The 17,434-nt window shown below is 43.4% G+C and overlaps 1 protein-coding gene and 1 pseudogene across 2 annotated transcripts in view; both read left to right on the forward strand.

The window, feature by feature from the left end:
* The window catches only part of RCAN2 (regulator of calcineurin 2), a 265,414-nt gene that overhangs the window by 90,859 nt on the left and 157,121 nt on the right, over nucleotides 1–17,434 (forward strand). The window lies entirely within an intron of this gene.
* LOC116635735 lies at nucleotides 775–16,762 on the forward strand (annotated as a pseudogene). Its single transcript, XR_004300208.1, has 5 exons — nucleotides 775–2,489; nucleotides 12,730–12,794; nucleotides 14,722–14,831; nucleotides 16,385–16,476; nucleotides 16,682–16,762. The product of XR_004300208.1 is annotated as a heat shock cognate 71 kDa protein-like (transcript).

Genomic DNA, 17,434 nt, shown 5'->3' on the forward strand with positions numbered 1-17,434 from the left:
TACACCTTTCCTGCAGTTCTCCATGTTATAGATTTAGGCAGCTTGGCACTCTGCTTTGAAAATGCAGATATCTCAGAGAGTTAAGTGGTTATTAGCCATTTGAAACAATTTTTGTTAATTAAACATTTTCCCCTCCTAATGATCTGGGAAAGAAAAATAGTTGTTATTATCAGAGATTGGAGGGAAAAACTCAGGGAATTGGAATCAAACACTTATACTTCAGGCCTATTTTGTTACTAGCTGTTTGACCATGGGAACACCACTTAACCTCTCTGAAACTCAGTTTTGCTATCTACAAAATGAGAATTTTAATGCTTATTTATCAGGCTGCTGTGATATGAGGAGTCAGGAAGATAGGCCTGGTGGAGCTGTTTGTAAACTTTGGGCAATTCTATGTATGAGCGCACTTGTTTTGCAGCAGGAAATACTTTTAGAGAGAAGAATTGCTAGATTTGGGGAAGAGGTAGAGCTAGAATGAAGCAGAAGATAAGGACAGGTAGCCCCAAACCTCTGCTATAAAATGTTTCCTGGTCTAATGAAAAAGGAAAGGAAAACTTGTCTTTTAAAATGTACTCCAGGACACATCATTCTTCCTGGCCCAGGAACATTTTATATTAAAAAGGCTTTGATCGGGCGCCTGGGTGGCTCATTTGGTTAAGCTTCTGCCTTTGGCTTAGGTCGTGATCCCAGGTTCCTGGGATCGAGCCCCGCATCGGGCTTCTTGCTCAACGGGAGTTTGCTTCTCCGTCTACCTCTCCCTCCTGCTCGTGATCTCTCTCATGCTCTTTCTCTTTTTCTCTCTCTCTCAAATAAAGAAATAAAATCTTTAAAAAAATAAAAAGAAGGGCTTTGGTCAACTGATCTGGGATCCTAACATGGTTTTTAATGTAATTTCTGTGAGTAAAAAAAATGTATTTGAGGTTCCAAATAATACAGCACCCAACTTGTGGAACTGGATCCCTTTCTCTGTTTGTGACATGCTGTTAGGAGCATCAGTGCATAAGATGAAGTGACAGCTTAGCGTCCTGAGCTTATGTAGCTTCTAAAGGTATCGTGTTCATGTGAGGGGAGCATTTTTTTGTTCTAGAACAGTGCTTCTCAAACCTGGGCAGTGTGCAGACACTTCAAAAAAGACAAAGATTTTTCTAGACTTCAATTTAATATTTTTCACAGTATGCTACTTAAGTGAATACAACACAAAACTCAGTAGGCACAGGATCTCATTGAACGACACGCTAGCTCTCCAGATTGCTGTTTTCTTTGCAAGCTGCACGGGCCCACATGGAAGCGGCTACATCTAAGGGACCTGCAGTTGGCATTGATCTTGGCACCACCTCCTCTTGTGTGGGTGTCTTCCAGCACGGGAAAGTGGAAATAATTGCCAACGATCAGGGAAACTGAACCACCCCAAGTTGTCACTTTTACTGACATCAAACGATTGATCAACAATGCTGCAAAGAATGAAGTTGCAGTGAACCCCACCAACACAGTTTTTGATGTCAAATGCCTGATCGGACATAAAGTCGATGATGCTCTTGTCCAATCTGATATGAAGCATTGGCTCTTCATGGTGGGGAATGATGCTGGCAGGCCCAAGGTCTGAGTAAAATACAAGGGAAAGAAGAGATGTCCTCTGTGGTTTTGACAAAGATGAAGGAAATCACAGAGGCTTAGACAGAAAAGGTTGGAGCTGAAAGGAATGTGCTCATCTTTGACGTAGGAGGTGGCACTTCTGATGTCTCAATCCCCACCATTGAAATGGGATATTTAAGGTCAAATCTACAGCTGGAGACACCCACTTAGGTGTAGAAGACTTTGACAACCGAATGGTCAACCATTTTATTGTGAAGTTCAAGTGCAAACATAAGAAGGACATCCACAAGAACAAGAGGGCAGTCCATCACCTCCAGACTGCTTACGAGTGTGCTAAGCATACATTGTCTTCCAGCAACCAGGCCAGTATTGAGATTGATGCTCTGTATGAAGGAATTGACTTCCATACCTCTATGACTTGTCCCCGATTTGAAGAATTAAATGCTGACCTGTTCTGTGGCACCCTGGACCTTATAGAGAAAGCCCTTTGGGATGCCAAGCTACACAAGTGTCAGATCAATGATATTGTCCTGGTGGGTGGTTCTACCCATATCCCCAAGATTCAGAATCTTCTGCAAGACTTCTTCAATGGAAAGGAACCAAACAAGAGCATCAGCCCTGATGAGGCTGTTGCTTATGGTGCAGCTGTCCAGACAGCCATCCCTTCTGGAGACAAATCTGAAAATGTTCAGGATTCCCTGCTGTTGGATGTCACTCCTCTTTCTCTTGGCTTTGAAACTGCTGGAGGAGTCATGACTGTCCTCACCAAGTGCAATACTACCATTCCTACCAAACAGATGCAGACCTTCCCTACCTACTCTGATAACCAGCCTGGTGTGCTCGTTCAGGTTTATGAAGGTGAGCGTGCCATAACCATGGATAACAACCTACTTGGGGTGCCTGGGTGGCTCAGTCGTTAAGTGTCTGCCTTCAGCTCAGGTCATGATCCCAGGGTCCTGGGATTGAGCCCCGCATCGAGCTCCCTGCTTGGCAGGAAGCCTGCTTCTCCCTCTCCCACTCCCCCTGCTTGTGTTCCTGCTCTCACTATCTCTCTCTGTCAAATAAATAAATAAAATCTTAAAAAAACAAACAAACAACAACCTACTTGGCAAGTTTGAACTCATAGGCATACCTCCTGCCCCCCGTGGTGCTCCGTCTATTGAAGTCACCTTTGATATTGATGCTAATGGCATCCTCAGTGTCTCTGCTATGGATAAGAGTTCAGGAATAAAACTGAAATAGATAAAATAAATAAAATAATAATAAAATATAAAAATAAATAAAAATAAATAAAAACAAAAATAAAAGAAATAAAACTGAATTTAAAATTGGCACCAGAAAATAAAATAAATAGGCACAAAATCCCTGTGCTTATTGCTTTCACATAGGCCAAAACATTAAATACAATAAAAACTAAAAACAACCGCTATAAAACACTGGTTAATTTAGTGTGACTGATGATACTCTTTGCTACAGTTTAATCACTGATCACTTTGTGAATTGGATAATGAATGCTGACACAAGTCCTTCTTCTTTTTTTTTTTTTTTTTTATTTGACAGAGACACAGTGAGAGAGGGAACACAAGCAGGGGGAGTGGCAGAAGGAGAAGCAGGCTTCCCGCTGAGCAGGGAGCCCGATGCGGGGCTCGATCCCAGGACCCCGGGATCATGACCTGAGCTGAAGGCAGACGCCTAACGACTGAGCCACCCAGGCGCCCCATGACACAAGTTCTTTTGAGTTTGGCATGCCTGGTATTCCCCAGAACTTTCTCTATTGGAAATTCTGCAAACCCTAATTTGTGCAGTGGGTTGTGGCCTTTACCAGCTGCAAATACATCACCTGTTACATTTGACTCTGTTTCTTTTCTCATTAGTCTGTGAGAATTAGAGTGGTAGCACTTGTCAACCATGCAGACATAAAACTTAATGCAAATATGGGCACTGGTCATCTCTAAGATACCATGATCATCCAGATGATCCAAACTATGTCTATATCATTATGTTAAGGTTGTCATCTTAATAAAAACACCACACTAAAAATTCTCATAGTGGTAGTCATGGACCACTTTGAAAACATCTTTGGAACTCCAGCCACTCCCCACAGTTGAGAAACACTGGTATATACAGAACTGGGTTTAATATATGCATTACTTTTTTTCATTTTACATTTATTACAAATGTAATAAACATTCACTGTAGACATTTTAGAAAATTGAAATAATTCAAAAAATAAAAGAACCATTGTAATGCCATCACACAGAGAAAAACTACCATTAACATTTAAATATCTCTTGTTTCCCTCTGCAAATACACTGTATACATATTGTTCTATACCCTATTTAAGAAATTTTTCTCACTTAGCCAAACATTGAGGGCAGCTTTCTGGATTACTAGGTATTCTTCTACAATAACGTTTTGATTGCCTTCAATTTGTCAATTCTGGGTGTCTGTCAAAATGTTCTTAATTGAATATTTATACTGTTTCCAGTTTTCTGCCATCACAAACTTGCTGTGATAAATGTGCTTATTCCTAAGTTTTGTTGCACATAAATAATGAGCCTATTTATTCATAGGATATTTTTCTAGTATTAGAACTTCTCTATAAAAGAGAATTTAGGAGGCACCTGGGTGGCTCAGTCGTTAAAGGTGTGCCTTCGGCTCAGGTCATGATCCCAGGGTCCTGGGATCGAGCCCCGCATCGGGCTCCCTGCTCCGCGGGAAGCCTGCTTCTCCCTCTCCCACTCCCTCTGCCTGTGTTCCCTCTCTCGCTGTCTCTCTCTCTGTCAAATAAATAAAATCTTTTAAAAAAGAGAGAGGGAGAATTCAGAATTTAAAAGATTTGTGCACATACTAATTTTATGAATCAAATATGTTATATAACGATGTGGCACTCATAACTCATAACTGGGTGAGGGTGCACGGCTTATGTGGCATTGATAACTCATAACTGGGTGAGGATGCACGGCTTCGCTGATCGCCAAAAACTACTTGTCCGTTGTTGGTACTTTGGGACAGAAGAGTTGACTTAAAATGGAAACTTTTTAATATCATAGGACATCAATTTATTTACATATAAAGGGTCTATTATTGCCATTGCCTATTAAATAGTCTTCCTTTTTTGCTCTGATTCCCCACACAGGAATGAGAGAGATCCTGTTTAAAAGGTAAGGCGGATCCTCTCTCCCCTTTGCTCCCAACACTCCACTGGCTCCCATTTCACTAAGGATGAAAGCAAAAGGTCTTACAGTATCCCACAAGGTCACATGTGACCTACTTTTTATGGAGAAAATTTAGCAGAAAAAGAAAATTAGAGGGCATGAATAAAAACTATAGCAGTATCTCAGACAGGGAGAAACTTCCACTTATCTATTAAAATCCTGAGAATCAGTTATACATAACCCATGTCTATAATAAGAAATCTCAACATGAGCCTGAATGTCCTAACTTGGGGACCAGTTTTTTATCCATTGGACTGTGTTCAAGAATTATACCACACCACGCTTTTATTCTTCTAGCGTGCCCAGCCACATTTTGAACTAATAAGTCCTAAATGTGGGACTGGCATAGGCATTAATGAAAAGTAATGCAGGACTTATTCAGCACATTTTAATTTACGCAAATGCCAAATCCTAGACACTCCACTGACGTCTCTCGGTTAAGACCCGTGTAGGAAGACCTTATTTCAGCACCTTTTTGTCTAAATTTACTGCTGCTGACGAATCGAGTTCTTGAATTCTAGGGTGCTCAGCACCTGTCCAGGACTTAAATCCGATCACTGTTAATAACAACGCAGTATCACTTCCTCACCAAACAAGAGAAGCATTAGCTATTGTTAGAACAACGCATCCTTTTGAGTAGACACTGCAGGGCATTGTCACAAAGCATGAGCCTCGGAGGGTTGACTGGTGGCTCAGCTTTCAAACGTAAGTCATCTTGCGTGTTACTTAGCTTTCCGACTTGAACTCACAGACCTAAGAACCTACATTTCCTCAGCGTTCAGACATGTTCCATTGCCTGCCAAAGAAATGAAGCAAGAGTTGTTGATTTACTCTGGAAGCTTGCTAACCCTGTTGGCCACGCTGGGGATGGCAGCAGGCAGGGTGGGGAAGAGCTGAGGGGAAGCCGTACCACTGGTAGACTGGGGAGCAAGCAGGCAGGTGGGAGAGAAAATGTAGGAGGCTCCACCAACCACCACCAACTCGACAAACTAAAATAAAGCAGAAAAAGAAAAAAATAAAGGATAGGGAAGAGGCTCCAAGAGGCAAGAAAAAAAGTAGTAAGGGGTCAGGCATTCACTGGAGAAGCCAGTAGGTGCTAGAGAAGGTAGGCAGCAGACGGCAGAAGGAGGAGCTTAGGGAAATGAATAATGTGGAGGAGGAAGAGAAAACCATCCTTTTAGGAACCAGCTGTGATGCTTGTCTACTTCCCTGGCAATAGGGGCCAGGGTTTCAAGTATTACATGCTAAAGAAGGCAATCTGTTTCTTTTCTTTCTTTTTTAAAATTTTTTTTTAAGAGAGACAGAGTGTGCATGTGCAAGTAGGGGTGAGAGGTGGGAGGAAGGGGCAGAGGGAGAGGGGGAGAGAGAATCCGAAGCAGGCTCCACGCCCAGTGCGGAGTGTGTTTATTGTGCTCGCCAGGCTCGATCTCATGACCCTGAGATCATAACCTGAGCCGAAACCAAGAGTCAGATGCTCAACCAACTGAGCCCCCCAGGTGCCCCTCAGTGAATTCTCATAGCACCACAAGTCAGTAATGTTATTATTCCCATTGTCACAGGGGTCGAAACTGAAAGTTAAATAGCTTTCCTGTGGCTGGTTTGAGCCGTGGCTTTAAATTCACAGACATCAGCTCCAAAACCCCACGCTTAAACAAATGTACTACATTTTGGTAGTGCATAATCATTGGAAAACTATTAGGAAGAATTTCAAGGTCATCTGGTTCTGTTTTCAAATTCCAGGCTCTGGACTATTTCAGGCTGAAGGTGAGATTTTTGATGGTCTGTTGCAAAATTAGAAAAGTAAGGCCAATGTTATGAAATTTTAATATAACCAAATTTACTTTTTATTCTGATATTGTGTCATTCTTTTTTTGTAAGTCCCTAAAAAATGACATTTCTTTAATGAGAAGATGTTAATAATAGTAGGGTTTCTATTAATGTACTTAGGAATATAAAAACTTGGTGATCCTGTGTTGCCACCTGCCATGTTTTCAATTGTACTGGTCTAGGAAATCCAAAGCTCTTGGGACCACTGATCCATTTTTAACTCATACTTAGCAATTCCCCACAACAGCCCTGAAAGATGGCCTCGCAGGTTTTGTTTTTCACGTTTCCAATGATAGAATTCACTACTTTTTGACAGAGTTCATGCTCTATTGGGAGAAATTTCTTCCTTTTATTGAAATACAGTCTATCTTTATCTCATTAATGGAACAACAAAGAATAAGCATATCCTACTAGATTTGAAGGCAAATGTGTGAGGCACACATCACGTACACTTTCATCCTTCCAGAAATTATTCTCTGTTTTTTTCTTGTGTATTGGCTGTCTTTCCCATTATGCATTCAATGTCAGCTTCATGAAGGCAGAGAGCCTTGCCCCAGCATCTAGGACAGTGCCTGGCACAGAAGCAGTGAGCAGTCAATATTTGTCAAATGAGTACTTTGTAAATAGAGACATTCAATAAATACTTGCTCAGTTTAATAATAAAGCTAATTCATCGTCTGCTTGATGGCACTTCAAATACTACATAGTCAAAGTCCCCTCTCATGCCCCCAATAAGTCTTCTTTCTTTTTCCAGACTAAGAATGATCAGTCCCCTGAGTTGCTTCCCCTGTGGCAGAGTTTCCAGACTCTCACTGGTGTTCTGCCTTTGCACCACCCAGAGCATCAGTGGAGGTGCTATTGGGAGCATTGTCCAAACACCGAAGAAGACAGGGCACCATGAGGCTTGGCCATGGCCAGCTCCGGGGGCTCTCTTTCTTCTCTGATCTTCATAACATGGCCGAAGTCTATCTTGCTTAGGTCACATCATATGGTTATCTGTTAAGCTTGTCCTTGAGACATCTCCTAAATCCTTGTTGCATTTCTTTCTATGAGGTAAGATGTCCGCCATTTGGCAAAGCTTAATATGCATCCCCTTTCTATTGCATCTGGAGTTTTGACCTATAATTTAGCCTATTGAAAGCTTTTTAAATCTTGACTTTTCATTCATTCATTCATTCATTCACTCACTCAACCAGTGGTTCCTGAGCATCTACAAAGCATCAGGACTCCTCTTCAGAGCCCACCTCCTCTCTGCCTTTGTGTCACTGGTGAGCACAATAAACACACTCGGTGTTGTCATCGCCCTGATCCGCTGCAGTCTTCTGAGTTGACATCTTCCAACAATCAGTGCTCTTGTGATTGGTAGCTTAATGAGCTAGGAATCCCCCAGCTTCTCCTGTCATCTAGCCCTTGCTCTGCTTAGGACAGAATGGGAGCCTTGTCCATGGTTTTGTTAGCTCTTGCTCTCAAGATCTGAAATGTGGCCCTGGGAACAGAGCAAATGGCCCCCTGAAGAAGGAAATAGATAGAAAGGTACTCTGCTATTCATGTCAGCCTCATAAGCAAAGACACTCCTCCCCACCCCGTGCATGCACAGCTTCCAACAGAGCCAGGTATCATAACTCTTCCTGAACACTGTGGGCTGAGGACATCAATTCTCTTACACCTGCCCTGCCCTTCCTGTCCATCAGCTGCCATTTAGCAGCCACATCTTTGGGGAATCCTTATGTGCCAGGCACTTTCCTTTTGTGACCTGAATCATTTCCTACAACTGCCCCATGAAGTGCAGGTACTGTTATTAACCCCATGTCACAAACAAGGAAACTGAGGCACAGGGTGGTTGTGAAACTTGCCCAAGTCTGGGAGTTGGAGAAATGGTGCTGGCGTATGTGCCGGGCTGCCTGAGCCCACAGAACCCACCGCTCCCCTCTGACACAGGAGCTGTGGTTTCGGGGCCTGGCTGGCCTTTGCCTCAACTTCCTTTGCTCAGGGCTGTCCCCAAAGACTCTCATTCTCCCTGCCATTCATATGGCTGCTATGACATCCATATACCCTGCTGTCCACTTCTCATACATTTTCTCACTCAACTGCATACAAGGGAGCTGTTGTTATTACTGTTTTATGGGTCAGGACACAGAAAGAGAAAGTAGCTTTCTCAAGATCAGTATGCTTCCAAAAAGGATTCTCCCCGCTCCTGGGTCTGATTTGCTCTGCTTCCATCTACCTACTTCTTAGGCCTCTAGATGAAGTCATTCCCAGCACCCTGCGGATGCCATTCCCTGAGAGTCTAGTCTTCTTAATAGAAACGAGGTTAACGTGACTCAACTGGACTTCTGCCAAGCAGTGGAAGTTTATAGCAATTGCAGTTTTTTTGTTTGTTTGTTTTGTTTGATTTTTAATGATAACAGGTCAATAACTAAACTTAAATGCATTATGTAAAAAGCTTGAAAAGAAGATAGGAAAGTTCCAAATGTCACATCCCATGGAGAACCTACCTATAGTTGTGTTTTATGCAAAGCAAGGTAATAAATGTTGGATTTTCTGTTTAGAAGGCCTCAGCCCTAGCGTTTGAATCAGTGTTCTAGAAGGACCACAGGTACAGTGGGAACATTGTCCTGCTCATAGAGTATATTTGGTGCTCCATTTGTCCGTGATTTATAGAATAATCATAGTTTGGGACAAAGGTGTCAGGTGGGACTTGGAACAATTTCACAACGTTACAGTCAGGGGCATAGAATTTGTGTTCTTTCTGCGCCCTGAGTTCTCTTCAAGTTGCTTCCACTTCAGTAAGATCATTCTCTGACATCAACTGCTTGAAAATCCCCTCCCTCTGGTTTTCCCGTGATCGTATTTTCAACGGTTTTGCTTGTACCATCAAGCAAACCCTTCACACTTAAATATTATAACCAGAATTAGTTCAAAGAGAGTGGTCTGGTCAGTTTTTCAGTTTTACTTGGTCTGAATAATGATGGTATTTCTCTCATAAGGCAAAGGATCATTGAGGTGGATGTTTGACAAAAGCACTTCTTATTATGGGATAGGGGAATTTTGCCATCGTTCCTTTAGCTTCCATCCCCAAAATCGTCTGACCTGCTAGTGACAGAGGCTCTTTGGCAATCTTGATACCCACTTGAAATACCGCTCCATCAGAACGTGGCAACCTAATCGAAGGCAACACGTTCGGACTCAGTGGAGACAGTAGGTGGAGGACATTGGTGAGTCCTGAAGCAACCTCAGGAAATCTATAAAGCCACTACCTCATTTTCTTTGCATTCACAAGCCACATAGAAAAACCAGCCCCAGAACAGCTCTACAAGACTGCAGCAAAGACTCACCGTGCACTTGCCGAGTCCTAAGCCCCGAACACGATCCTGCACGTAGAGATGCATAGCACAGGATGGAGCCGTGGAGGAGCTGAGGATGGACTAGTGGGGAGGCTAGTACCTGAGCAGATCATGTCATTATCATCGGCGCCGGGGGAGCAGGGGGGGGGGGGGACCTGAGGTTCGGGGGACCCTTCCCGAGGGAAGTAATTGCTAAGCTGAGTAAAGAAAGACATTCCAGTGAGAGGGAACAGCAGGAGGAAAACTGAGGAGGCCTGGAACAGCAGGCAGAGTGCAAATAGCTACAAAAATGTTGCTATCAACGGCGTGCAGAGAAGGAGCCGGGAGAGACGGGAGATGAAGCTGCCCTGGCGGTTGGCACAGAATCTGGCTCGCCTTCCTCCTGCAGAGTCCAGACTGCATCCTATCATTACAGGGAAACTTTGCCATTTTTTGTTCTTTTAAATAATCAGTATTTGCCTGATCTTCGTCTTCTGGCTCTTTGTGTTGTTGGTTGTTTTTTTTTTTTTCTTTTTCACTTTCCTCCAAAGTTGCTCACAACATTTTCTGCTTCTAGAATTTTGACTCCTTTGCATGTCTTCATATGTTTTGCATTTCTCCTTCCTCCTACCAATCATGCTCTGCTCTTTCCAGCCTAAGTATTATTTATGGTGATAGAAAAGGTGCAAACTTGGAGTAGGGCAATGGATTGAAAGCAGTTCCTTGGTATGTTGTAGGATGCTGTGGCTTCTCTGATTGGCTGCCCAGTTCCCCTTCTTGTGGATTTGTACGGCTCATGTGTATTTCCCTTGGGTGGGAATCGTCCTCCCGTGTTTGAGTATACTGCAAAAGGTTTTGGAGCAAAGTGGTTGGTAGGAAAAGCTTGAGCCTTAAGGTCAGAGAAACCTAGAGATTCCTTTGATGGTTTTTCTTTTTCTTTTTTTTAAGATTTATTTATTTATTTATTTATTTATTTATTTATTTATTTGACAGAGAGAGACAGCGAAAGAGGGAACCAAAGCAGGGGGAGTGGGAGAGGGAGAAGCAGGATCCCCGCCGAGCAGGGAGCCCGATGTGGGGCTCAATCCCAGGACCCCGGGATCATGACCTGAGCCGAAGGCAGACACCCAGTGACTGAGCCACCCAGGCACCCCCTTTTGATGGTTTTTAATGATGTTTTATTATGGACACTTTCAAACACGTATGATGAGCCCCGTCACCCGGCTTCTGCCGTTCCCAGCACTCTGCCTTTCTTCTTGGATCCGGGACTCCGCTCACTCCTCATGCTTCACGAGATGGGTTGTTTTCAGGGTTTTATTTGCAATATAAAAATATTTAAATATTTCATTTATTTCAGTGTAAAATATATTTACAAATTTGTACATACACCGTAATGTGAAATCTTAACTATACAATTTGGACAAATGTATATTCATCTGTGTGCCCCCTCGCCCTTTCACCACAGAGACCGCTTCTCCAGAAAGCTCCCTTGTATCACTTCCCAGTTCATTTCCCCATCACTGAGAGGCAAACACTGTTTGACTTACTTCACTCTTGGTAAGTTTTGCCCATTCTAGAAGTTCATATAAACGGAGTCACGGGGCGCCTGGGTGGCTCAGTTGTTTGAGCATCTGCCTTCGGCTCAGTTGTTTGAGCATCTGCCTTCGGCCCCCAGGTCCTGGGGTCCTGGGATCGAGCACCATGTTGGGCTGCGCACTTGGCGGGAAGGTTGTTTCTCCCTCTGCCTGCCACTTCCCCTGCTTGTGCGCTCTTTCTCTCTCTCTCTGACAAATAAATAAAATCAAAAAAAAATTAATTAATTAATTAAAAAACAGAATCACATAGTATAATTTTTGTGCAGGACCTCATTTGTTCAGCATCATGTGACAGACTTGTTTTTGAATTTTGTGTTTTTTTGTATCTGTCATCGGATGAGTTATGAGCCTCTTTGAGACTCAGTTCCCTTCTCTAGAAAACAGAATGGCAATAAAAATTAACAAAAATTAAATGGGCTTTAGGATAATAGAAATGTCCTCTGTAAGGCTAACTAATACTAATCATGTTGTACCGAGATGTGGGAATGTGGTCACCTTCAGGGTTTACTTCTTGTCTGCAAAGATAGTCCATATTTGCTAGTTTTCAATCGATAACTGCTTGTCTTCAAATGTGATACCTGGATAGGCATAATAGATTGGTCAGCGTCCTGGCAGGAAAACAGACCTCACGCCGGATGGTTCATTAGAAGGAATTGAATACTGGAAACTAGTTGAAAGGTGTTCGAAGCGCTGAGGAACCAAACAGGAAGCTACGAGGCAAACTGGAAATTAAAAAAGCAGGAACCTAGCTGCACTGCCAGAGCCCCAGGGCCGTCAGGAAGATGCGGTGTTCCCAGGGCCCAGCAGTAGGGCCACCTGCAGGATCTGGAACCTCATAGGAGGCTGCTGGGGATATGGAAAAATGCAGCCACTGCCAGGGATGCCTCCCAAAGCCGAGGTGGGGGAGTGTGTGGAGGTGGGCCCTCCCCTGCCTCTTGCACCCAGACTCCTGCTAAGGTATCCAGTGTCTAGGGAGCCTGGGAAAGAGGCAAGGGCCAGTGATCCCCACTGACTCTCCGGCAGACTAGGGAAGTGAGGGATCAACAAGAAAATGATCAGCACATGCAGGCAAAAAAAAAAAAAAGACAGAAGAAAACATAAAACGTATATAGAGATAGTTGAGAAAATCGTACTGAGTAATAATTAACGTTTGAGATCTTTCTAACCTTCCAGGTGGTACTGACTGATAGAATTTTCTGTGATGATGGAAACATTCTGTATCTTCACTGTCCCTTAAGGTAGCCACTAGCCACATGTGGCTACTGAACTCTTAAGAAGTGGCTAGTGCAACAGAGGAACCGAATTTTTCAATTTTATTTTACTTTAATGAATTTAAATTTGGATAAATGGCTAGTAGCCACCATATTGAACAGCACAGCTTATAGAACATCCATTCATTAATTCATATGTATATTCAGTAAGCGTCTGTTGAGTAGCGGGGCCCAAACACCATACTGGGAACAAAGAACACCCAATAGACTAGAACTGTGCATCTGATCTTGAGGGACTCAAACTTTCCTTGTCCAACAGGACAGATTTAAGAAGTGGTGTCGAAGAGTTGTTTCCTTTGAAAGGTGTAAGGGCTGGGGAAGAGAAACTGGCAAAGTGGCTACCGCTCAGCCTCTGTCTAGCCTGCGTCTGACTCCTGGGTAGCCCTCCCTCCCCACCCCTGTTCTCTCCGTCTCCTCTTCCCAACTCTCCTCTCTTCGAGGTACACTTCCAGTGCCTCCTCCTCCACTAAGCCTTCCCTGGTTGCTTCTCCAGCTGTTTAAAGTAAACTCTGGTATTTTGTCTCCACTCTCACCACTTTTGTTACTTTCTACTTTGTGCTCAAGTTCTGTTTTTTTTTAAAGATTTTATTTATTTATTTGAGAAAGAGAATGAGAGAGAGCACAAGAGGGAAGAGGGTCAGAGGGAGAAGCAGACTCCCCGCTGAGAAGGGAGCCCGATGCGGGACTCGATCCCGGGACTCCAGGATCATGACCTGTGCTGAAGGCAGTCGCTTAACCAACTGAGCCACCCAGGTGCCCATGTGCTCAAGTTCTTGATCTAGCTTTGTTTCTCTCTCTGACCAGACTGTTAGCTCCTTGATGAGAGGATTTAGGTTGGTTCTGTCCTTTGCCCCCCCATTGCATTTAGTACCAAATATTGCATATCAGAGATGCTTTGTACTGTTTGAAGACTGGTTGGGGACCAAGCCTTCCCTTTCTGCCCCTGTAGCTGTTGAAGGGTGAACAAATTACCCCACAAACCCAAGCCCACCACCTAGAGGCCGTAGGAAGTAACTTCAAGCTGAGCCTGTCAAGGAGAGAGGTTTATTTTTCTCAGACTGTTTTTTTTTTGTTTTTTTTTTGACATGTTTCCAGGAATCAATTGTAATGAAAAATCTGCTTTCCATTTCCATTTCCATATACAGGCCATTCTGTTCATCTACAATTAGAATTTATTTTGACTTGATAGTCTAGACTACTTTTATGTGGTCTTATTTTGCTTAAGAAACACAGGAATCTTACAAAAATACAAGATGACTACAGCAGTATTTAAGTGAAATCATGCACCGGAGTGCATTTATTAATAGAACCACCCAAGGTAGGCAGTGTGTTGTCTCTAAACTCACCTGGAGTTTGTTTTGCTGGGTTTGCATCATTTGCACATGTGCCACTGGATCGGCTTGAGTTCAGGAGAGTACAAATGGAACTGTTTTCATTCTTCTGGGAACTGTGAGCTTCGGGTCAAGGGGGGGGAGGTTTCTGTCTCACCATGGCTTCCGGAGGACTCCGGGGCTTCGTTGAAGGTAGTTTCCATGACTGAAGCTGGAGAGTAGCTGGAAAATGGACATCACATTTCAGTCAGGAGCTCTTGCTGTGTGAGGTATTGTTGTAGGTAGTGGTCTAGATTTTTACTGAAGAATAAAATTTAATACTCCCGGTCATATTGTGAGAAAGGGGCTGCTAGTATTCCCAGTTTACAGATGTGCAAATCAGAGCCTGGAGAAGTTAAATGAATTAATCAGGGTGTAAATTAACTATTGGGAAGCAGTCGAATGCCCAATGGCCCCTATCCTCAACCATCTCACTATATTGCCTCCCACATGAGCCTGTGAAAACTAGAAAGCATGTGTTAGAGAATATCAGCCAATGCCTCAGAGGGCTATTTACTTTGTAGGGTAGTTAGTGAAGCCAAGAAAGTCCTTGAAGACATGACTTTGCCAGATAAGGGACAAAGTGCCAAAGAGTTTGTTTCAGACAGCTGGATGCTGTTACCTCTGATCCAAGGTGAGCAGGTAGGAACAGGATGCAGTGATCTTGGCTGAAGTTGCCTCATTGGACTGTGGCCACAGCAAAGAGAATTCCTGTAAGGACTGAGCTTTCCTTTGTGAGACTTTTTGTTTCATAGTATCAATAGCCATTATGGGAAAGCCACTGCAAATAAAAATCTTTGCCTATAATGTGGAGCCCTAATATATAGTAGGATTACGACAGAAAGGCTCAATACCCTGAAACCCAGTTCAGCTTGTATTTCTCTTTCCCACCTGGGTTTATGGAATGGGAGACAGCTCATCCCATGTTCATTCTCACTGGATTCCTGTATTTTCTTTTCTTTCTTTTTTTCTTTAGAGAAGGCGAGAGAAAGGGAGGAGAGGTAGAGGGAGGGGAAGAGAGAGAATCTCAAGCAGGCTCCAAGCCCGACTTGGAGCCAGACACAGAGCTCGATCTTACAACCCTGAGATCACGACCTGAGCTGAAACCAGGAGTTGGACGCTTAACCGACTGAGCCACCCAGGTGCTCCAGGATTCCTGTGTTTTCACCCCTGCCCTCAGTTTGTAGAGTTTAATTCCAGGAACTGGGGAAAAAAATAAAAGCAGCAGCTAAGACACCTGAACTAGAAAAGCAGTGCTAAGAGCTGGGAGGTGATGCCCAGAGAGAGCAGAGGACTTGCACAAGGTCACCCCATTCACTGGTGGCAGAGCTGGAATTAGAAGTCAGGTTTCCTGGGGTGCCTGGGTGGCTCAGTCAGTTAAGCGTCTGCCTTTGGCTCAGGTCATGATCCCAGGGTTCTGAGATCGAGCCCTGCATAGGGCTCCTGGCTCAGCGGGGAGTCTACTCCCTCTCCCTCTGACCCTCCACTCAGCTTGTGCTCTCTCTCTCTCTCTCTCTGTCTCAAATAAATAAAAACTTAAAAAAAGAAGTCAGGTTTCCTGACTCTCACTCTTTCCATTGTTTTATCTGCCTCTGGGGATTGTTCTCTTTGCTCCAAACAGTAGAATGTCACCCATCTTTCAAACTTGTAAGTCTTTTCTGGAATGATATGGGGTAGGGCCTATGAAAATGTATTCACATACATACTTGATTGAATATTTCAGTCTCTTCGCATACTGTCATGTTATATTGTGAACTGAGTGAGAACATGACTTGGGGTCTCCCAGAGACAGGACACCCAAGGGTAGGAAATATTGTGAGCACATTTTTCTTATGTCATTTTTCCAGGCATGGAAGTGCCATTTTCCACATTTAACTTATTTACTTTCTCTTATTATATATCCTTGATCTCCTAATTAACTTACATTCCACTTAATACTGATGTTATTTCATTCTTATTTAAAATAACTAATATATACATAGTACCTTATAGTTTAAAAGGCTTTTTTACATGCACTGTCTCTTTACCTCTTCAAAACAACCCTGCTAAACAAAAAAGGACAGGTAGACTCCATCCTCACTTGGCAGATGGGAAATTGATTTCCTTAAAGGTTTTGTGTCACAGCTAGTTAACCAGGACTCCAGTTCTCTTTACTCCTAGACCAGTGTTTATGCTGAACCATTCTAGGAATGGTTCTTGCCCCAAAGTGGGTTTCAGAATCTCCCAGAAGACTTATTAAACACAGATTGGTGGACCCCAACTCCAGAGTTTCTGATCTGGTAAGTCTGGGGTGGGATCTGAGAATTCCCATTTCTAACACATTCCCAGGGGATGCTGATGCTGCCGGTCTAGGGACCACAGTTTGAGAACCGCTGCTCTGCAGCTTGGCCGTAACACCTTTGAACATTTGGCAGGTAATCCATCCCTCATCTGCTCAGTGCTGAAATCCAAAAAGCTCTGAATACTGAACATTTTTTCCTGAAGGTTGGCACGGTCTCACTTGGCAGCAAATCCCGACCTGCACTGAGGTGGGACTACGTCGTCTTTCTTTACCCCTTGGTGTGACTATTCATACAGTTTACTGCAGAAGCATTTCTCTGTTAGATTACAGGGGATGTCCCACACCTTTCTGGGGTGGGGGGTGTTCTGTAACATACCCGCCATAATTCCTTTTAGAATCTGAAAAACCCTGAAATCCAAAACGCATCTAGTGCCAAAGATTTCAGATAAGGGACTAAAGATGTGTACTAACCTGATAATAAGGGGTCACATTCTTTGCTTTTCATTCTGGGAAAGTACCATTTTGGGAGAACCACAGAAGCAGACACATTTGAACTCAATATATACCTTTTGAGACATCTTTTTGGAGGATTTTTTCAAAGGCTTCTGTCCTTCAGCTGCAGAAATGTTGCTGCCTGCTGAACTGTGAGAAAAAAGTGTTGAGCAGACCTTCCCCCCAGATACCTGGGCAAGTCCCAAGGACACGGTGATCTGGAATGAGTATTTCCTGCAGCTTAATTACCTTTAATAGGGACACCATCAATAACAACATTCACGCTGATGATCATACTTCCTCTAAAGCTTTGATTTTCCACCTGGGAACGAGATGCCATTAAAGCTGCAGATCAGGGTGGGGAGGAAGGAGAGGAGAGCTTAGTATTTTTATTTAATCATGAGTCAGGCTTAAATCATGAGACAATTATTCCAATCCCCCAAACATCATATCATTTAAATGAG

This window comes from Phoca vitulina, unplaced genomic scaffold, assembly GCF_004348235.1.
Source record: "Phoca vitulina isolate PV1807 unplaced genomic scaffold, GSC_HSeal_1.0 scaffold11, whole genome shotgun sequence".
In the NCBI taxonomy this organism is placed as follows: domain Eukaryota; kingdom Metazoa; phylum Chordata; class Mammalia; order Carnivora; family Phocidae; genus Phoca; species Phoca vitulina.